General features: G+C 47.4%; 1 protein-coding gene across 5 annotated transcripts in view; it reads right to left on the minus strand.

Moving 5' to 3' along the window:
• The window catches only part of SLC14A1 (solute carrier family 14 member 1 (Kidd blood group)), a 60,694-nt gene extending 39,631 nt beyond the window's left edge, over positions 1–21,063 (minus strand). Inside the window, exon 1 of one of the 5 annotated variants that reach the window (XM_029580942.1) lies at positions 20,935–21,063. The gene's annotated coding sequence lies outside the window, so the exon portion shown is untranslated. The remainder of the gene's footprint in view (positions 1–20,934) is intronic. The other 4 variants (XM_029580929.1, XM_029580912.1, XM_029580934.1 and 1 more) reach the window with 4 other exon arrangements.
• Between the last annotated feature and the right edge of the window lie 1,083 nt (positions 21,064–22,146).

Genomic DNA, 22,146 nt, shown 5'->3' on the forward strand with positions numbered 1-22,146 from the left:
TTCACTGCTTCCCCCCTCCCTTCCCACTCCCTCTTTTCCCTTTTCTTCACTTTGCATTCCCTCCCTTCCCCTCCTTCTCACTCCCTTCATTCATTTCTCTCATTCACTCCCTTCCTCTCCCTTCTCATGCACCTCTTCCCCTCCCTTTCCCCTTCTCTTTTTCCCCTCCCTTCCTTTCACTTCACTCTCACCCCTCCCATTCACTCCCCTCTTTTCACTCCATCCCTCCTATTCACCCCTCCCCTCTTACTCTTTACATTCACTTCCTTTCCCTTCCCTTCCCTCTCCTCTCTCATTCCCTCCCTTACTCACCCCCAATTGTTTCTTTGAGCAGCATGGATTGGCCACCTCTTCTCTTGCTAGGTGGGCCTGGCCTCCTCGCCAATGGCCTTTTTCAGACTTTCCACCACAGCATTGCATTAAAAAAAATCCCTAACCCTTTGAGGCCGATGCAATACGGTGCGCTCAGCCGAGCACACTGTTAACTGGCAGCTGGATGCGGGTAGAATGGGCGCTAATCAATCCCCTAATGCAATAAGGGGATTAGTGCATATTCAACGCGCGTCCAATGCAGAGTGAATCTAATCGTTATGATATTAAGTAGGATGAAAAATAAAAGAAACAAAAGTAAAAAAAAAAAAATTGACAGTCGGAAACCGACGCCGCCTTGCTAATGCGACCCCCAAATTTAAATATTGCATGGCACCTGGGGAGCGTTAAGAGAGCGGGTGCTGACTGTTCAGAGTCCGCTTTCTATGTGACTTTATTGCATCGGCCCCTTTCTCGGGGAGGGTCTGTCTGCACTAAGAAAAACTATGGCAGACCCGCAAACTTAGCTCAGTGAACCATGTCTGGTCCTCAGGCTGTAGTTTGGAGGCCCCCCCTTTATATCAAACAGCAATGGGATATAAAACTGCCTTGGGTATCCTTCTCTGAAGAGGACGATGATCTATAAATACAAACAGAAATAGAGAAATGGAAAAGCAACTCTCCATTTTTCACAAGGATTCAGTGAAGTGCACCGTGCATAACTGCAAACTTCACTCACATTCACACCGATTGCAGTCCGGGGAACATTTGCAGATGCGTGCATCACTTTATGTGAAATCTGCAAAGTGACTACCAGACATCTTTGTCCTTTTTTGCATGGCCTGATGAAAGCATTTCTCAAGAGTGATGCCTAACCCTGGAGCCAGAGCTGTCAGACTGATGAAACGAGCAGCATGACTAACGTCAAGAGCTCAGAGCCTGCAGACATGAAGGAGGTGAGTACACCTGCTTCTCTTTAGTACAGAGCATTGTGCTAATTGATTTGGCACTGAGGCTTGGCAATGGGACGAGGGCAGAGGCCAGGAGGATGGAGGAGTCTCCATCCCTCTCCACCACCAGTTTCTACCCCCCATTTCCTTCTCCTCACTTGGGCCTGTGGCTTCTGTTAACTAAAGGCCTTTGCACACAAGGCTCCTTCCCCTTTCTCGCCTGGCTGGATCATCCCCGCCCACTTTCTACACACATTTCACTGCTTGGTCTCTCACTAGATTTCTCCTTTTACCACAAGTCCAATCGGTCTTGTCAGCTGCATGCTCTCCTTCACAGCCGGTCAGTTTTCTAACCCAATCTCCTTTCTTTTTATGGGATGAGCACTTAAGCCCACTTTGGAGGATACTGCCAGGCCTGGTTACATTTCCAGTGCATGGTGTTTGTATGTAGTCTGAAACAGAAAAACCCTCCCTCTAGCCCCTTTCTGCACATGCCATACCTGGGGAATTTCTGACTTATCTTCACCCGGAGAGTCAGTGTGGATTTGGAGGATGGGGATAGCGAAGGGGCAGGTGCATGCATCACTTTCTCTGTTCCATTCCCCCCATACTCTCTCATACACACATTCTCCTTCTATCTTCCCTCTCCTCCAGGAATGACACCAATACTCTTGCCCTCCATTCCTAAGCTCTACCCAAGCACTCTCCCTGTTCCCAGCCCCAAGGCCAAACCCAGCTCTCTCCTCCCTCCTAGATACAGGCACACAGGAATCGTGCAAGGAATCTCAATCTTAAGAAAACAGTCCTCTGTTTTGTGCTCCAGCCCCTCCCCTCCCCTCCCAGGCAGCCAGGCCTGGTGCCACCTGGTGTGCAAACTGTGGCAGACCTGGGAGGCGGTGTCGGGAGTAGGTACCACTGTGGACACGATTCCACCGCTGGTGAAAGAAACTGAAGGCCCATGTGGCCACCAGTGGACTCCATCCCTCTGGTGACAAATGAAGCAGGAAGCCTGTGGGACCACCAGTAGACCCTATCCCACCGGCAGCGGAAGAAACAGAAGACCCATGCAGCCAGTGTTGGACTCCATCCCACTGGCAGTGGAAGAAGCTCATCCTGCAGCTGCTCCTCAGGTGCTGGCCCCACCGTAATTCATGAAGCTAGCAATTTTTCATAAGAGCTGAGAATACAGGAAGTGCTATCACTACGAGTGTTGAATTACCATGGGGCCAGCATGCAGGATGAACTGCAGGAAGTGTTGCAGAATGGCTGCTCTCCCCAATGAAGATGGTACAGGCTGGCGGCAGAGGCAGCAGCAGTGGAGGAATGACCTGTGGACCCTGACTGCCTGGTCTGCATGTGTGTGTTAGTAAATGGGAGCCTGCCTGTAGAGTGTGTGTGTGTGTGTGTGTGTGAATGGGAGACTGCCTGGGATGGGTGTATGTGTGTGAATGGGAGGCAGCCTGGGATGGGTGTGAGAGTGTGTGTGTGAATGGGAGCCTGCCTGGGATGGGTGTGTGTGTATGTGTGAATGGGAGCCTGCCTGGGATGGGTGATTGTGTGCGTGTGGAGCCTTCCTAGAATGGGCAATGTGTGTTTATGTGTGTGTGTGTGTGTGTGTGTGTGTGTGTGTATGAGAGAATGGGAGCCTACCTGGCATTTGGGTGGATGTGAATGGGAGCCTGGGGTATGTGAGAGTGAATGGGAGCTTGTCTGGGTTGTGAATGTGTGTAAGAGAGAGAGAGAGAAAATGGGCTGCAGGTGGATCCCAACCTACCAGCAGCTGAAATGAAGAGGAGGTCCCACGGCTACTGGCAGATCCCAACCAAAGAAGATCTGGAGATGTCTGGGAGCTTGTCTGAGAGGGAATGGCTGTGTGTTTGAACTTGTGTATGTAAGAAAGAGGAGAAAGTTTGTGCACCTCACTCTCATTAATCCACGACAATCCCAGAGTGACTGGAAATTCATGCTCTCAGGCATGGAGAGCGTGAATTTTTAAAATCCTTTCCAGTTTTATTTTCAGGTGTTATTTAATGTGTCTGCTGTTTTGAAATATTTTATTGGTGTTTGGGACATTAAAAAAAATAATTGTATATGAGTTTTAATTTTTCGATCTTTTATTTGTCATCTGTTTTTCGAATGTTATTATTAATGTTTTTTTACTATAATGATTATGTACTAATTTTATCTCTTGATTTTATTGTTTGATGTTTGAGGAATGATAATGGTTTTGTTTTTTTATTGTTACACTGCACAAAGAGTGTGGATTCTTGTGGTTTCCAGTTCAGGCTTTGTCATGTTTATATTTCTCCTTTATAATTGCACTATTCTGTATTTGGTGAGGGTCTCTTTATGTACTGCATGTGCAACTGGGGTGAGGCATTCTCTAATAGGAAGTGTATTAGTGCTTTAAGGCTTTCAGAGGGTCAAGCCCACACGCAACACATGTTACAATAGGCCTAATACCATATGGGTTCCAAGTGTGTTTTGAAAGGATTTCACGTTGGCATCACAGTAGTGCAAGTAAATATAATGTAAGTGAAATTTTTACCTTAGAATATGGTACTTTGATATTTTTCATGCAAAATGTTATTATTAAGGCAAAACTATTAACTGTGTGTGTGGAGCGGGTCAAGGGGGGAGGAATGGGGGGTGAGGGGTATTGTTCAAGGCTTTAAGGTTAACCAGGGAAGAGGGGGTGGTGGTTTTAAAGTTTGTATCACTGACTGAATTACCCATTGATATGCTTGATATGTTCCTTAGAGAACAATGTTCTGAGGTATTTTTCTCCTTTTTTTTTTTTTTACAGTATTCTTTTGACAATTGCTAAATTAATTTTTAAAAACGTTTTTTGTGAAGGCAATTTGTGGTTTTGACTATATGGTCTTGTACTTTCATTTACCTGTTGTTGTTGGAATGTGCAAATGATGGAGCATACCACTATCTGAAAGATATCCCAGTAACTTTCCACTACTGGTGGCCTTCCAGATTGCATTCTGCAAAACTCTGATCCTCCACAACTGTAAAATGCCTTCACACCTTTAATCTCTTGCAAGATCACCTGCCTCTCCCTCTGAAACCTTGGGTGCTACTGCTAGTGTTGAGGTTGAGGATGGACAAGGAGAGAAAAAGCCAGGGTCATCTCTCACAATCTCCACTACTGCCGGTGGTCCCACAGGCTTCCTGCTTCTTTTGTCACCAGAGGGATGGAGTCCACTGGTGGCCTTCTTGCAGTTGCTCACTGGATAGCACGCTAGGAACTAGACTTCCCAAACCCGTTTAACTGCTAGAAGGTCAATAATCTGCGAGTCTGAAAATCTCTCACATGATTAATCTGAATCGATAGCCTTTCTAAACATTTGCTGCAGACTCTGCTCAAGGGAAACAGAGGGGGGCCGCAGTGCTGGGTTTTGGGCGCTCCACTCCTAGTGATCCACCATTGCCGATGCTGATGATACCCTCCACTGATTCTGCCTTCTTCTGCCCCCTACACCATAGCAACAGTGGCAATAGGAAGGAACTCCCATCTGCTCTTCCCACTTCTTACTGAGCCTGCAAGTGCTTCTTTACTGCTTTCTCCCTTCTAACAAAATCTCTCTTTATTTTGGGCGGGGGAATCTTGGTCTTATCACTACTACCATTAGCAGTGCTGCTTATGCTGGCGCTAGGTCCTTGTGGGAAAAAAAGCCTTCCCTCTTCCTCTGCCCATGTCCTTGCCACAGCTTCTCATTGATGCCAGGGGGCATGATAGAATTGGAAACACTCAGATCACCAGGGGGTTTTTAGTTTTATAATGCAATCTACTCTGTACATCCAGTTCTTGCGTGGACAAGCACAGCAGAATAGACCAAAATCACTTTTGTTACAAACTATGCATTGCTCCGCTGTCTGCTTGCTGACGAGGCTTAGTAACAAAGTGACAAAGTGTGTGGGAGAGTCACCTACATAGTACATCGACTCCTTTTTCTGCACACAAAGAGGGCCGATGCAATACAGTGCGCTCAACCGAGCGCATTGTTTAACCCGCCGTTGGACGGGGGTTGTGTAGGCAATAAGGGTTATTAGCACCCACACAGCCCACGTCTTCACAACCTGTTGTCTGTTGTCCCAGTAACACTGGGACACAACCTGTTGTAGGTGTCGCAGTGTTAACAGGACAACAGACAACAGCCCACCTTGCTTTCTCCTTAATTATATGCTTCTCTTTTTTTTTTTTTTAACTTTTTATTTCACTCTAAAAATGTTTCAAGGGGGAGCTAGAGTGAAGGAAGGAGAGAGCTGCCAGCCTAACCAGCCAGCCTAACCCAGAGGATAACCGTGCAACAGGAGCCCCTGTGAACATCTTGCCGTGAGGACAGCTGAGATGCGATTGACGACGTGAGGGGCGTGGCTACAGACTATAAGAACTGCTGTAGCGTGGCCTACTACCGGGGAGCTAGAGTGAAGGAAGGAGAGAGCTGCCAGCCTAACCAGCCAGCCTAACCCAGAGGATAACCATGCAACAGGACCCCTGTGAACATCTTGCCGTGAGGACAGCTGAGACGCAATTGACGACGTGAGGGGCGTGGCTACAGACTATAAGAACTGCTGTAGCGTGGCCTACTACCGGGGAGCTAGAGTGAAGGAAGGAGAGAGCTGGCAGCCTAACCCCGAGGATAACTGTGCAACAGGAGCCCCTGTGAACATCTTGCCGGTGAGAACAGCTGAGACGCGATTGATGACGTGAGGGGCGGGGCTACAGACTATAAGAACTGCTGTAGCGTGGCCTACTACCGGGGAGCTAGAGTGAAGGAAGGAGAGAGCTGCCATTTTACTTGCAGTTCAGATTTTTAAAAAAGGAGGAAGTCACGTGGGGATGGGCAGGTTGAAAAAGTGCTTCACTTTCATTGGTCTACCTCCTTTCTTGTCTCTTCCCACACTGGCTCCACCCTGTCTAACTTGTAGTATTTCCTGCCCTGTAGAATATATTGCATTTGAGAATGAATGAAACTCAAATTGTCCAAATTTTTTAAGGCACTATCTACTCATTGTGGAAACCACAATCCAAACCAAAAATGGGCTCTTTTGTCCCATTTATTTCAAACAAATGCACATCCCTACCCATCTGTACCTTCCTATTGAGCTTCCAGAAGTCTTGCTTGATCTGTGGCTTACTTCTTCTCTTCTCTTTCCCTTTGTGCCTCTCCAGTGCATCTGTGAATTCTGTCACTGTTTTGGCTCCTGTAATATCATGAATCATGTTTTATATCTCTTGATTTTGTTGCTTGATGTTTTGTGATGAACGATGATGTTTCTATTTTTCCATTGTTGCTCTGCATAATACAGTCAGACTTGCTGTGGTTCCCGGAGCATGGGTGTCAGTGAGAGCGAGTGAGCCAGTGAGCATGTGTGAGTGACTGAGCTAGACAGAGAATGAGCTAGCCAATGAGCATGTGTGAGCAAGAGGACTGTTTAAGCCTGTGGGCATGTGTGTGAGCGAGTGAACCAGTGAGCATGTGTATGAGGAAAAGCGTGCCAGTGAATCTGCATGTGAGCCAGTATGTGTGAGCCAGTGAGCGTGTATGTGAGAGAGAATATAAGGGAGCTTGTGTGAAAATGAACAAGTGTGTTAGAGTGTGTATATGTATGAGAGAGGAGAAAGTTTGTGCATATCCAAAGTGGGGAGTATGGGGGAGGAGAGGACCAGGATTGTGTGCAAGGCTGTAATGCCTATGACATCTAATACTCTTGCAGCAATCATGGCTGCACAAGAGAAAGAAGGATTCCAGCTGGCACTGTGTAATTTTGGGTTAGTGGCTCTCCCCAGTCTCAGTCAGGGCTTAATATTCTCTTTTTATAATCTCAGGAAACAGTATGGGTCACTTCTGGGCCTCCTCCCCCCTCACCTCCCCTGGAATATGTAGGCCCAGCAGAGCTTGGGGAACCATAAAAGCAGTAGACCGTGTAGCCTGCGGTCAACAGGAATGCACTGGAGTGGTTGGAAGGGTGGCAGAGAAGTGGCGGCAAGCATCAAACACGGGAAGGAAGAGAGTCAGACAGGAGGAAATGCCTGAGCAATGTCGAGGAGGCTTCTGTCTGAGGTGACTGTACTGAGCTCTGGTTGTGGAGCCAGCGAGCCTCCTAGAGAATGGGATTGGGAAAGGAAGGGGGCTGCTGCAGAATGAGAGCTTTTTACATCAGGATGCAGCAGTGCTGGGCTGGGGACACTCACTGGGCAGGCACATGAGCAGCAGCACAACTGTGAGCAACATGTCAGAGATAATGTGTGTGTGTGTGTGTGTGTGTCAGAGAGAGCCACACACACTTATACACACACTTTGTCCATGTCTGAGCGAGAGGGAGTGTGTGGGTGTCTTTCTGACACAGACACACACTCTCTTAATGTGTGGGTGTGTCTTTCTGTTAGAGAGAGAGAGAGTTTGTCTATGGGAAGCGTCTGAGAAAGTGTGCGTGTGTCAATGTGTATGTGCCAATAAAGTTTTTGCAATCTAAAAGTCTGTTTGTCTGACTGAGCGCGTGTGTATGTGTCTCTGACACTGGCTAGCGGTTCGGTTGTCTCATTATTTGCAACTGGTTCAAGAGCTGATTGGTTGGCAAGACCAGGAATCCAGGATATATCTCTTTAAGAAATATAAGCAGGCTTGTGGGGGGCCCCAACTGATTTGCATGGATTGAATGGGAGCTGCATCTCTGTTCACCCCTGGTCTGGAATGTGCTCAACTCCTTAGTTATTTAGGAAAGATGGAGTTTATTTTGGAGATATTTTGGCTCAGTTTTGCCAGGTTCTGGGGTTGACTTGACACATGCTGCAGGGAAAGTGATGAAGGTGTCAGATACCCCACTGGGCAGTTTTGAAAAAATCTCCAAGCTGATATTTTCTGCAATCCACCCCTGCCTCATGCCTAGAGCTTGTGTCTGTTGCAAGTTTTGGTGGCCAATCTGTTGTGCCACCACTGTTTTCAGAGAGCTGCCCATGACGTGCCTGCTGTACCAGCTGCTGCATATTTATGGATCACCACAGAATTATGCACATTTTTAGTAGACGATGCCCTTATTTAACAAAATCTTTTTATTTTTTGAGCAATGTATCATAATTTTGTACTCCACCAGTACTTGTTTGACAGATCTCTCTCTTTCCATATATACGTGTATATCTATATCTATGTATATATAAGGTTATCGTTGGGGTTTAGTGGACCCTTGGGCCGGCTGTGCAGATGAAGAATGGAAGAAGAGAGAGTTCCGCAGTGAGAGATGGCCGGGAGGCGGCACGGAGCCGGGAGACAGGACAGGAGCTTCACCACCGGAAGCCCGCGGTCCCCCCGGGAGGAGCCCGTGAGGACCCGGGCCGCTGGGACTTAGGAGCGGTCTCCCGGAGCAGGCTTGAGCAGATGACGATAGTCCGAGGTCAGGGCTGGCAGCAGACGAGGGAGAACCGAAGACGTGCCAGAGTCAGAAACCAGGAGGACAGTCCAAAGGTCAGGAAGGCTGGAGCAGGAGCGGAGGCTGGGTCAGGAGCGGAGGCTGGAGCAGGAACTCGGGAGCTGGAGCAGGAACTCGGAACAAGGAACGACAAGGCAACTAGTAACTCCGAGGAGTGAACCCTGTTGCAAGGCAAAGTCTTCAGTCAGACGCCGGGTTTAAATACCCTGCGGGCATCTGACGTCATCTTGGGGGCCGGCCGCGGTTTCGTGCCACTGTGCCTTTAAAAAGTTCCCCCTTGCGCGCACGCACACGTGCCTAAGGTGGGGGGGGGGGGGGCGGAGCCTGAGATTGGAGCTCAGCGGCGTCTCCCTCATGGGGACACCACCATGGAGAGGCCTGACAAGGCCCAGCAAACACCAGACTTCGTTGCAGGGCTCGGGGTGAAGGAAAGGTAAGGACCCGGTCGTGAGTCCAGTGACCGGGAACGCAACATATAATATGTGTGTGTGAAGTGAGGAGGCTATAGTTGCGAAATATATATCTTTTAAAAATCTGAGCCCACTATTTTGGGCTAAAAAAAAAAAATGAATTATTATACGCTTACAATGTTTATATTTTAAAAATTCTGAGACCCAGATCTACTAAAGCTTTTTCTCATTTTGAGGTACCGCATAGCGGTAAAATTCCATGTATGCATACTGACTTCACCAAGTATTTTATGCAGACAAGCTCATTCTGAAAATCCCCGGGTAGTAAGCCAAGAAACATGCAGGTATTTACTCGTGGAAAGTCACACTGCCTCATCGGAAGGGTGTATCTTCTGTGTGTACACTTACACGCACACTTTTCTAAAATAAAAAAAACCATACGTGGAAGTGCTGACTCCACCCCCAGCTCCCTCCCCCCCCACCCCCAGGTACTTGTAAAAGTACTCGCAAAATTGGGTAATGTGTGTTCTTTTACACACACTGAGCCCAGGTCACTTTCAGAACAGCCATTTGCACACACAAAACCAGCGTTCATGCAGGGAAATGGCTTTGAAAGTTACCCTTTATGCCTATGGGAAAAGGCTTAGCACATTTGACCCTGGGCGTGCTTTATTTTACTACTTTATTTACTCTGTACAGCAAATAGACAGGATCACCCTGTTAGTCTGCCAAACTGACAATAGTTAAGTGAAACACCATTAGAGTATTTGGATAGAGATGATACCTTGATGAGGCTAATGCAAGTTTACGGAGGCAGTCTGGTAAGGTTTATTCCCTAGGCAATGGCGGCACAGAGAGAATCAGAATTCAAACATGCCATGCCTTCAGTGTCGCCCTATGGATGTTACAAGCAGCAGAAAGTAAACTAATTTCACCAAGGTTAAGATTAGAATCCAGATTGCAATCCAGCAATTCTTAGGCTGGCCCAAAGAGCCAATTAGCAGCGCTGCACACACTACTAAGTGAGAGGTCAGGGTTTAGTGCTGAAGCCTGCTTCTGTTCTTCGGCTTGCATGTCCAATGCTTGCAGTCCTGGAGGAAGGAGTGAGAGACGTGGTCTTTCTAATGTCACCTGCTGCCTAACTCCTCTTAATATGAGTTGAGAGTTCCTAATAAATGTCCTCTAGGTTGGTGCTAAAAGGAGGAAGTGGTTGCTGAAAAGTAAGGTCCCTTTTGAACTCAGTTTGTGGCACCACATCCATGATGAAATTCAGCCAGACCTATGATGGAGAAAGGGGTGGTAGAAACCCTAGCCCTGTGAATGTTGGTAGTTTTCTCCGTTTTGTGTCAGAATGGAGTCCGTTTAGGCTCCTATATGAGAAGTAATGGAAGCTCTGGAGGGAGAAAAGAAACCCAGAAGAACCCTCTCTGGTGATGAAAGATAATAGCTTAAGGACCTCTTTTAGGCTTGTCAGTGAAACTGCTCCTTCTGAACCAGGTTGTTGCTGATACTAATCCCTACCGAGGTATTTCCTTATATAGCCACTTAACCGGTGGTTTTCAATTCAGTCCTTGGGATACACCCAGCCAGTTTGTTTTTCAGGATTCCCAGAATGAATATGTATGACAGAAATTTGCATACAATGGAAGCAATGCATGCAAATCTCTCTCATGCATTTTCATTATGGACATACTGAAAACTGGACTGGATAGGTTTGTCCCAAGGATTGGGTTGAGAACACCCTCAGTAAGACAATTCCTTTACCTTCACATTGACCACTCACTAACTCCAACGCAGTTGAGCTGGAAAAACTGCAGTTGATTTGCCCTGTGAGATTTTCAACATATAAATTAATGGAAAATAGCCTGCACCCAAAACATGGATCCACTTATGAAATCTAGTCATTCCTAGCAGATGCAGACCACTGTATTATCCCACATCTTATCTGACATGTTATAGAGAGCAAAAAAACATAAGAAACATCATACTAGGTCACACCAATGGCCCATCAAACCTGGCATTCTGGTCTCTGCCAGTCGCCAATCCTGGTCGCTTGGGAAAAGTACCCAACAGATTTCAATAGCGGGAGAGCCCTTCTCTGTTGTTCATTCCCAGTTCCTGGCAATAAGAGGTAGTGTTCGTCAAAATCCTTTGGCTAATAGTCATTAGTGGATCTGTCCTCCAGGAATTCCTCCAAGCATTTTCTAATCCCAGCTATACTTCTGAGTATGTAGTTGTATATATTGTTACTGCGTAGATGGTTGCGCTGATGGGTGCATCCATCACAACTAATATGAAAGGAGGTATTCGGTTCACTGCATACTGTCACAGCATTTCTCAGAAATTTGTTGCCAAAAAAACCCAATTATCTTCTAGACTGGCATACAGTGATCTACCTCCACCCTAGCATAGACTTATCAGTCATTTGCTCTTGCTTCCAAGAAAGTAAATAGTTCTTGGTCAGAGCCCTCGGAAGAATGCAATTTTCGTAAATTGGCCACCAGTTTGCTCTAGAAATGTAGAAATGCCAGTTCAAAACAATGTGCATGCCTTATAATTCATTTATGCAACAATGTACAGTATCTTGGCCTATGTTTGTACTCTACCAATTGCATTTCTTGGCTTAGGAACGCACATTTGGAATGTGACAGCAAAACTATATTCATCATCTATTTCAGGAGGAAGATAATTTCCAAAAATAGATCAAGATTTCCTGGGGTAAAAATGTCACTTCTGTGAGTGGCTTAAAGTATTTGTGTATTTCTATTATATGCATGCATATAAATTGATTAAAAAGGCATTCCTGGGGGACGTGTTTAGGGCAGGAGAGTAAACTACACATGCAGAATTCGCAATCTACACATTTTGCTCTACCCACCTTTCTTCCACATGCAGAAATAACAGAGGCAAACTAAGCTGGTACGTTTTCTGTATAGTCCACTAGTGAATTTTCAACGAGAAATTAGCTGGGTAAGTTTCTTTTGAAAATTCAGTACAAGGTGTGCAGGTACTGTTATGCTCAGAGAAGTGGACCCATGGTCCGACGATGACTGATTAGGCCATCGTCGGTAGGCGAGGCTGATCCTCGGAATTGCAGATAGGAATGAAGAAGATCTGGATGCAGGCACCTCCTGCTGGTCGTGTAATCCAGATGCTGGTGCCTCCAGCGGGTCGAGACAACAGTAGCTGACGCCTTCAGCGGGTCGAGGAGCAAACCCCGAGGATCTCTTAAAGAAGTACAGTCCAGTAGTCGCGAGCCAGAGATGTCCGCAGCCAGTCCAGAAATCAAGAGCCAGAGATGTCCGCAGCCAGTCCAGGAATCAAGAGCCAGAGATGTCCGCAGCCAGTCCAGGAATCAAGAGCCAGAGATGTCCGCAGCCAGTCCAGGGGTCGAGAGCCAGAGGTGTCCGCAGCCAGTCCAGGAATCAAGAGCCAGAGATGTCCGCAGCCAGTCCAGGGGTCGAGAGCCAGAGGTGTCCGCAGCCAGTCCAGGGGTCGAGAGCCAGAGGTGTCCGCAGCCAGTCCAGGAATCAAGAGCCAGAGATAGTACGTCGCCAAGCCAGGGATCGAGGAACCAGAAGAAACGTCAGCCGGACCAGGAATCAACACAGGAAGACAACCAGGAACCAGGAACAGAACAAACTCAGGAGCCAAGAAGTCAAGGCAAGGTCTGAGGGCACAGACCTTGCTTAAATAGTCCCAGCCAATCAGGATGCAGCAGGAAGAAGCTAACTCACATCCTGTGAGTATCTCTTTAAATCTGAGCCAGAGCCACCCGCGCGGCCCTAGCAGCTAGTCAGGGGACGGAGCTAAGCCGCGTGGAGAAAACGCCACAGCCATATTGAAGAGGCTGTGCTGCTGAGGATCCCGTCAGTGCCGATGCTCCGTCCGGCCCCTGGGGAAAGTGGTAGGTCCCGGTCGCGGCTTGCCGCAGCCGGTATTCATAACAGTACCCCCTCCTTTAGGCCTCCCCCTAGAAGGTCTGGGTTTCTCCGGGTGGTCGGTATGAAAATCCTTGAGAAGATCCTTGTCCAGGATATTAGTAGCAGGTTCCCAGGAGTTCTCCTCCGGCCCAAATTCTTCCCATGCCAGAAGGTACTCCCATCTGCGGCCACGTCTCCGAACATCGAGGACCTCCCGGACTTGATACGTCGCGTCGTCCTCCAGCTGGACGTGTGAAGACGCAGGAACCTTCCGAGATGGCCAGTTGAGGAGCAACGGTTTCAACAGGGATACGTGAAAATTGTTGTGGATGCGAAGAGAAGTAGGTAAGCGTAGTTGGTAAGTTACGGGCCCAATTTGTTTAGTCACAGGAAAAGGACCGATATACCGAGGGGCCAACCTCATAGAAGGAACCCTCAAACGAATATTTCTGGTGCTAAGCCACACCTTATCGCCAGGATGAAATTGAGGTGCCAGTCTCCGATGCCTATCCGCAAACTTCTTAGCCGTCTGAGCTGCTTTGCGGAGCATGTGACGAGTGTGTACCCATAAGTGTTTGAACTGTGTGGCGGTGAGCTGAGCCGCCGGAGAGGGCACCGCCAGGGGCAGAGGCACTGGTGGTGTGGGTTGATAGCCGAAAACAACTTGAAAAGGGGAGGATCCAGTGGAGGAACAGGTGTGATAGTTATGTGAAAACTCTGCCCACGGCAACAATGTGGCCCAGTCATCCTGGCGTGCATTAACATACAACCATAGGAACTGCTTGAGAGAACGATTGGTACGTTCTACCTGTCCATTGGCTTGCGGATGGAAGGCGGTAGTGAAATCCAATGTAATATGAAATTTGGCACAAAGACTCCACCAATATCGAGCGGTGAATTGGGAACCTCGGTTGGAGGTAAAATGCAAAGGTAGGCCATGAAGCCGGAATATATGAGACATAAATAGTTGAGCCAAACGAGGAGCAGAGGGGAGGGCGGGCAGGGATGTAAAATGAGCCATTTTTGAGAAACAATCAATCACCACCCAGATAACCGTGTGTCCTTCAGAAGCAGGTAAATCAACCACAAAGTCGGTGGAGATATGAGTCCAAGGCTTGGTTGGCACCGGCAGTGGTTGTAGGTGTCCCCACGGCCTCCCCACAGGACTTTTATGTTGGGCACAAACGGGACAGGAATCTACGTACGCTCGAATGTCTTTGCACATCCCTGGCCACCAGTAGAATCGTTGAAGGAGATCCTGTGTTCTCTTACGGCCAGGATGTCCAGCGAATTGGGAATCATGTCCCCATTTCAGTACCCTGTTGCGGAGTCTGCTGGGAACCACGGTTTTCCCCATCGGGACAGAGAAGGTAGCTGCAAGGATAATACGGGCTGGGTCAATGATATTCTGCAGGACCTCCTCTCCATCCTCGCAGATGAAAGAACGGGATAGTGCGTCCGCCTTGATATTCTTGCTTGCAGGTCGATACCGGAGTTCAAAATCAAAGCGAGAAAAAAATAATGCCCAGCGAGCTTGTCGCGGGTTAAGACGTTGGGCTTGTTGTAGGTAGGTCAGATTCTTATGGTCTGTAAAGATAGTGATTCTGTGCTGGGCCCCCTCCAGCCATTGTCGCCATTCTTCCAATGCGAGTTTAATGGCTAGTAATTCTTTGTCGCCAATAGCATAATTGCGCTCAGCAGAAGAGAATTTTCTTGAAAACTACGAGCAGGGATGAGACATACCCTTGGCATCAGTCTGACTTAAAACTGCTCCTACTCCCTCGGTGGATACATCGACTTCAACTGTAAATGAGCGACTTGGGTCAGGATGGCGAAGACAAGGTTGTCGTAAAAAGGAGTCCTTAAGAGCCTGAAATGCTTCCCATGCGGCAGTGGGCCAATTAGTGATATTAGCTCCTTTACCTGTGAGTGCAGTGAGTGGTGCAGATAATTTGGAAAAGTCCTTAATGAAAGGTGGGTAGTAATTGGCAAAACCAAGAAATCTCTGAAAGGCTTTTAGCCCCTTCGGTTGAGCCCATTCTTGTATGCTTTTTATTTTTGTAGGGTCCATTTGGAAACCTCGTTTAGAAATAATGTAACCCAGGAACGGCAAAGACTCAGTTTAAAAAATACATTTCTCCAGTTTAGCATACAACCGATGGTCCCTGAGTCTTTGTAATACTTGTAGCACGTGTTGACGATGAGTTAGTAAGTCCTTGGAAAAAATCAAAATGTCATCAAGATATACCACCACGCAAGTATATAACAGGTCTCTAAAGATTTCATTAATAAAATTTTGAAAAACCGCAGGAGCATTAGTTAGACCAAACGGCATTACCAAGTACTCATAATGTCCGTCTCTGGTGTTGAACGCAGTCTTCCATTCATCCCCTTCTTGTATTCGTACCAAATTGTACGCACCATGGAGATCCAGTTTAGAAAAAACTGAGCTCCTTGCAGACGGTCAAATAATTCCGCAATGAGAGGCAAGGGATACCGATCCTTGATAGTAATAGCATTGAGGCCTCTATAATCGATGCAAGGGCGTAAAGTCCCGTCTTTTTTTTCCACAAAGAAAAATCCAGCCCCCGCAGGCGAGGTGGATCGTCGGATAAATCCTTTTTGCAGGTTGTCCTGAATATATTCAGTCATAGCTCGAGTTTCGGCAGCAGACAGAGGATAGACTCGCCCCCGCGGTGGTGTGGAACCAGGCACCAACTTGATTGTGCAGTCGAATGTCTGATGGGGAGGCAAGGTATCGGCTGCTTTCTTAGAGAATACATCTGCAAATTGTTTATATGGAGGGGGCAATTCCCCCAGAGTCGAGGCACAGATATAATTGGAAGCAGAACCGGAGTCCTTCAAACAAGTCCCAGAACATTCAGGACCCCACTGTGTTAGTCGTAAGGAAGCCCAATCAAATTGGGGATTGTGGCATTGTAACCAAGGTATGCCCAATACCACAGGATGGCTGGCTCTCTCCAGGACATAGAACGTGATTTGTTCAGAATGGTCCGGTGCAATAAAACAGTCCAGAGGTTCCGTCTGATGCGTAATCCTGCCGGGTAAAGGTTCCCCGTGAATGGAGGAAATGACTAGAGGCGTTTGACAAGGTCGGACTGGGATGTGGAGTTCATCCACCAGGTTTTGCAGAATGAAATCTCCTCCGGCTCCAGAATCCACCAGTGCCAAGGTGGTAAATTCCCGTCCGTTCTTATGAAGAGTTACTGGTAGAGTGAGTGGGGGTTTTGGAGAAGAAAGGCCCAGGGAAACGCCCCCCAAAGTCCCTAGGCTTTGAAGTTTCCCGGACGAAATGGGCAGTTAGCTAAACGATGTCCGGAACCACCACAGTACAAGCAAAGCCCAGATCTGCGTCGTCTCAAACGTTCTTCCGGAGTCAACTGGTCCCTTCCGAGCTGCATAGGTTCGTCCCTGGGACCCTCACTGGTAGGGGTTTCTCGAGGAGTCTTAGTGGCGGGCGGCGGGGCCTGGGAAAACGTAGGCCGTCTTCTCCAGTTACCACCCTCTCGTGCTCTTTCTTGTAGCCTACGGTCGATCCTTGTGGCCAATTCAATGGTGCCATTTAAAGAAGCCGGAAGTTCTCGGGTGGCCAACTCATCTTTGATTTTTGCAGTAAGTCCTTCTAAATAGATGGTCCGAAGAACACTCTCCTCCCAATGGAGTTCGTTGGCTAACGTGCGGAAGTCAATATTGTAATCCGTAAGAGACCATCCTCCTTGAAGGAGATGAAGTAGGTCAGTGGTGGCAGCAGCTTGTTTCCCAGGTTCCTCGAAGGTAGTCCGAAACAACTCAATAAATTGAGAGTAGTTCTGCAACACTGGATCCGATCGTTGCCATAAAGGAGAAGCCCAGGTGAGAGCTTTGCCTTCCAACAGGGACAGAATATAGGTGGCCTTGGTGACGTCATCTGGAAAGAAGGGTGATTATAGTCGGAAATGCATCGTGCCTTGGTCCAAAAACCCTAGCCAAAGACGAGGATCTCCGGCGTATCGTGGTGGTGCTGGAAGTGGAAGAACTGGACGGAGGCTGCTCGGTGCTGGGAGTGGAACAGGTGTGACCAGTGGAGCTGGGGCAGATACACCAGGCTGGTTGGCCACCACCACATCAAGCCGGGCATTGAGCCGCTCCATGGAGGCGGCCATGGATTCGAGCATACTCTGTTGCTCCATGATTTTCTGAGCCAGGCCGGGAATGGCTCGTAAAGCTGAGGCCTCCGCCGGGTCCATGGCCTTGACTTACTGTTGTGCTCAGAGAAGTGGACCCTTGGTCCGACGATGACTGATTAGGCCACCGTCGGTAGGCGAGGCCGATCCTCGGAGTTGCAGATAGGAATGAAGAAGATCTGGATGCAGGTGCCTCCTGCTGGTCGTGTAATCCAGATGCTGGCACCTCCAGCGGGTCGAGACAACAGTAGCTGACGCCTTCAGCGGGTCGAGGAGCAAACCCCAAGGATCTCTTAAAGAAGTACAGTCCAGTAGTCGCGAGCCAGAGATGTCCGCAGCCAGTCCAGGAATCAAGAGCCAGAGATGTCCGCAGCCAGTCCAGGGGTCGAGAGCCAGAGGTATCCGCAGCCAGTCCAGGGGTCGAGAGCCAGAGGTGTCCTCAGCCAGTCCAGGGGTCGAGAGCCAGAGATAGTACGTCGCCAAGCCAGGGATCGAGGAACCAGAAGAAACATCAGCCAGACCAGGAATCAAGACAGGAAGACAACCAGGAACCAGGAACAGAACAAACTCAGGAGCCAAGAAGTCAAGGCAAGGTCTGAGGGCACAGACCTTGCTTAAATAGTCCTAGCCAATCAGGATGCAGCAGGAAGAAGCTAACTCACATCCTGTGAGTATCTCTTTAAATCTGAGCCAGAGCCACCCGCGCGCGGCCCTAGCAGCTAGTCAGGGGGCAGAGCTAAGCCGCGCGGAGAAAACGCATTGGCCATATTGAAGAGGCTGTGCTGCTGAGGATCCCGTCAGTGCCGATGCTCCGTCCGGCCCCTGGGGACAGCAGTAGGTCCCGGTCGCGGCTTGCCGCGGCCGGAATTCATAACAGGTACACAGGAACTCAAGTACCTTGCTGTTAAGTGGCTTAATGGAAATTGCCTGCAATATACTGCAGTGTCCTCTGTACTGGCTCCAATTTGCTATCATTGCTAATAATCTTCTTCTAAGACAAACTCTGGGGCCAATGCACCAATCTTTATCACTTGTACAAAGCGGCTTGAGTGCAGTGCTTCTCAACCTAGTCAGGTATTCAGGATATCCACAATGAATATGCATGAGATAGATATGCAGACAAGGGAGGCAGTGAATACAACTCTGTGTCATGCATATGCATTTTGTGGATATCCTGAAAACCTGATTGGCTAGGCGTGCCCCCCCCCCTGAACTGGGTTGAGCTGCACTGGTGTAGTGTCTCAGTGATAAAGTTTATGGCTGATGTACAACTGGAGCAAAGTTAGCACCTCAATTTTGTCACTGTTAAGCACTGGATTTACTAATAGTTTAGATAAGAAGGAAGGGCAGGCATTTCAAGAATGCAGACTAGAAACAATGGGAAGCAAAGGCACAAATGCCAGACTAATGAAGGACATTGACCCAAGTGAGGGGGGACCCGAATAGCATTAGACATTTGGTGCTGTTTGAGAACCGGGTTGAATTTCTGATCTGCAGTTTTCACACACGAAGCCGTTCATTTTGCAAACATGTGAAGAATGAGTTTCCCCACCGTGTGGAATCGCACTGTTAATTAGATACTGGAAATGAGAGAGCGGTTTGTACAAAACTGTTAAATTGACTCCAGGTCAGAGCCTCTTGCACAAGACATGGTAAGACGGCAGCAAGGTCTCTCCTGGCACCGAGACAAGGAGAGAAGCGGGTGTTTGCAATCCTGACATCCCTTCCCACTCTCCTCACAGACAGCCTGAACTCCTCTCTGCGCGGGGCAGCGCATTCACCCATATTAGCAATTCATTTTTTTCACTCTCCGTCATATTTTCTTTCGTGGCTTTTGGTCGTTTTACTCTGACGTCATGATATAGCTATCTCGTATTTTACTACTTGGGGGCACCTAATTTAGTTCAGCGCGCGTGTAACCACGGCTTCATGCGCTAAGGGAAAGGCTGTACCTGCGGTGAAAGTTCGGGCAGTTTTAAGGGAGTGTTGCTTTTCGGAAGTTGCCTCAGCTGGAATGGTTTTGAGGTTTTCTTCAGTGAAAATGAATGCCAGCGACTGTGCCAGTTTGAGTTGGCTCCCAGTGAAATGAGGAGGTTTAGCGCTCTGGGCATCTCCCCCTTTTCCGCAGGGTGCAGGCAGGTGTCAGGTTACCGCGCTGTCTGGGAATAGCAGCAGTATCGGCGGCAGGAGTCGCGGAACAGACGTGGAAGTCGCCAGCTCAGTAGTTGATTGATCTGCCTTTGACCCACAAGCTTAAGAAGGCTGTGAGGCGGCTAAGTCCGGCAACTCACCAGGAGGACGAGAGAGCTGGCTGCCAGCAGACAAGGCACGTTTGCCAAGAACCTTCTCCTGTCAAGAATAAATGTTTGGCTGCAGCTCCATCGCTGTATAAGCAAGGAGTGCCCCCGGGATCTGCATGTGTGAAATACCAGCCCCCCAGGAATGTCAGCTGCATGGCCGTCTGCACACGTCCAGCACCCCCCAACACTTTCCTGGTGATAGGGCCAACTGCTACATCTGCAGGGGCTGTGAAAGAAGGCAGAACTCTTGGAGGGGAGCGAAAAAGTGCTCATATATTATCTCAGCACGGTGCAATTGCAAATATACCTTCTGGGTACTGAATGAGGTCATTTCAAATCTCTTATATTCCATTGATTCATGTTTTATGTTCTCGGTGGAGTACAGGCTTAATGGGTTCAGGTACATTCAGCATAATCAATGCATTAAAGCTCTGGTGCTTCTCCTTCAAATAGTTATGACATTTTTTTAATTGTATCTTTTGCAGAATATTGGCTATTTAAGGGTTGCATTGAACCTAAAAAGTGATGCATTTGATTTGATAAATGAAAGAAACTATTTTGATCTATTGAATTACGATTATACCAAAACATAGTACACCTTGTTGCATATTTAATACTGAAATCTTTAAGTTCATAGATAGTTGTAAGGATGTGCCCAATAATATTTTTCATTAAGCAAATAGTTTTGTGAATATTCTAGAGTTTGCACAGGGATTAAGGGGGGATCTCCATAATAAATACACAATTTGTCAGTTCTATAGCAATTAGCCATTAACCAAAATAACGGACAGAAAAAGAGAGGTTGTGAATGCAGCAACATAATGAATTTATCATTTTCACCTGTCTATTATGAGGAAGCAGATTTATCAAAGTGTTTTCCCCGAAATCGAAAACCCTAGTTTGCCAATATCATCCCAAGGAAAACTCCACAGGCTAAGGATTCTCCATTTAATATTTAGGTACATGGAGGTTCACAGGTTTAAATTCCATTCAGCCATCCCAGATGGTTAAACAGGTGTGAAACAGAAATTCACAGTAATATTTCTTTACTCTGATTGCAAAGCGGTATTGAACTGATAATTAGTCTCCTGGGTTTTCTCCCCCTGATCAATTGGCAATTGTTATCAAATTCTTCCTTACATTTTGTTTGACGCTAACTGCTCAAGAGTAAAAGAAAATGTGAAGATAAGACAACGGTCACATAAAAGCACATTTTTCAGTGGGACGAGAAACTCAGCAGGACATTTTAGCAATGCATACTTCTTTTGCCTCAGTTTCTATGCTGCCTATCAAATAACTTTTTTTTTTTTTTTCGCAATTGTTACTGCAGAGAGTTAATTGTAGGCAGTGTGCATTTGGAACCCGTGAAATTTCGTATCTCAGTCTTGTTTCAAGGAGAGCAAACAAAGCAATCTTACCTGCTGGCTAAAGGCAAGCTTAAGTTAAAAGCTGCAGTTAAACTTCGGAGGATGCTATATCTGCCAGGCTGCCAGCGCTAGGGTTCACGTTGCAGATTGCCTGCCTAACAGTTTTTGTTTTTTTTATACTCCGCATGGTACCAGCTGGCCTTGCTCCGCCCCCTTTCCAGCCCAGCCTCGTCTCTCGCCGGGAGCCCTCCTGCCCTGAACTACTGCCCAGCTTGCCTCGCTTCCAAGCATCGGCGAAGCTTCCCAAACCAGCAGCTGCACGACCTGCAGCCTCCCCAGGCTGTTGGAACTCTGTCCTGCAGGCCCAGTGGAGACAGACGAGGAAATGCATTTATTTTATTTATTTATTTATTTTTTTGGTCATTCCAAAAGTACCGCACACCATGAGCAATAAACTGTAGAATAGGGGCTGGATAGATAGACGTTTGCTGCTGGAGGACATAGGAGCCTAACATAAGTCTGCTAGCACAATATATGAAGCTGCATTAGTCTAGTGAAGTCTTTGATTTTTCCCTTGTTTGTCACGTTGTCTACGGAATAGGTGAGCTTTGAAGGCAAATTATACCGTCAGAGAGTTAACATTGTTGGAGTTGGCATTTAACTGGTAGATATAACCCCTTTATTCCTAATTCAATTTTCCTGTCAAAATATTGTTTCTTAGGATTAACGGAACTTCTAAGACTATTTGCACATGTACATACGCCACCGAAATACTGATATGAAAGACGGGATAGTGATTTTATACAAATGGAACATGGTTTTGCTTCCTCGTTTTTCGCTGTAAGTATATTAACCACTGGCATTAAGGAGCTGAAGTCGCTCGGCACTGGCACACTTCTGAAAGATTTCTGGCACAGCCAACCCCCCCCCCCCCGAGGCGGGAACTGGAACAGTGCAAAGGATGAAAGAAAGAGGAAAGTATCCCCGATCGCTTACACACTTAAAAAAAAATTTAAAATTAAATAAAGCTCTTTTGTTTCAGATTTTAGGAATCAAAAAAGAAAATGGATGTGCTCCAGAATTAGACACAACCGTCTTTTTTTTTTAATCCTCTCTTTCCAGGCCGATGCAATAAGCTGAGCGTTAAAAAAAACAAAACTGTTCGCTGGTAAACTTTTAGCGCACATTTATAGCGCGCCGGTTACATTTTTATAACTCCCAATGCAGTTAAGCTAACGTTATGCAAATGCATCGGGAGTAAAA

The sequence above is a fragment of the Rhinatrema bivittatum genome, chromosome 1 (assembly GCF_901001135.1).
Source record: "Rhinatrema bivittatum chromosome 1, aRhiBiv1.1, whole genome shotgun sequence".
In the NCBI taxonomy this organism is placed as follows: Eukaryota; Metazoa; Chordata; class Amphibia; order Gymnophiona; family Rhinatrematidae; genus Rhinatrema; species Rhinatrema bivittatum.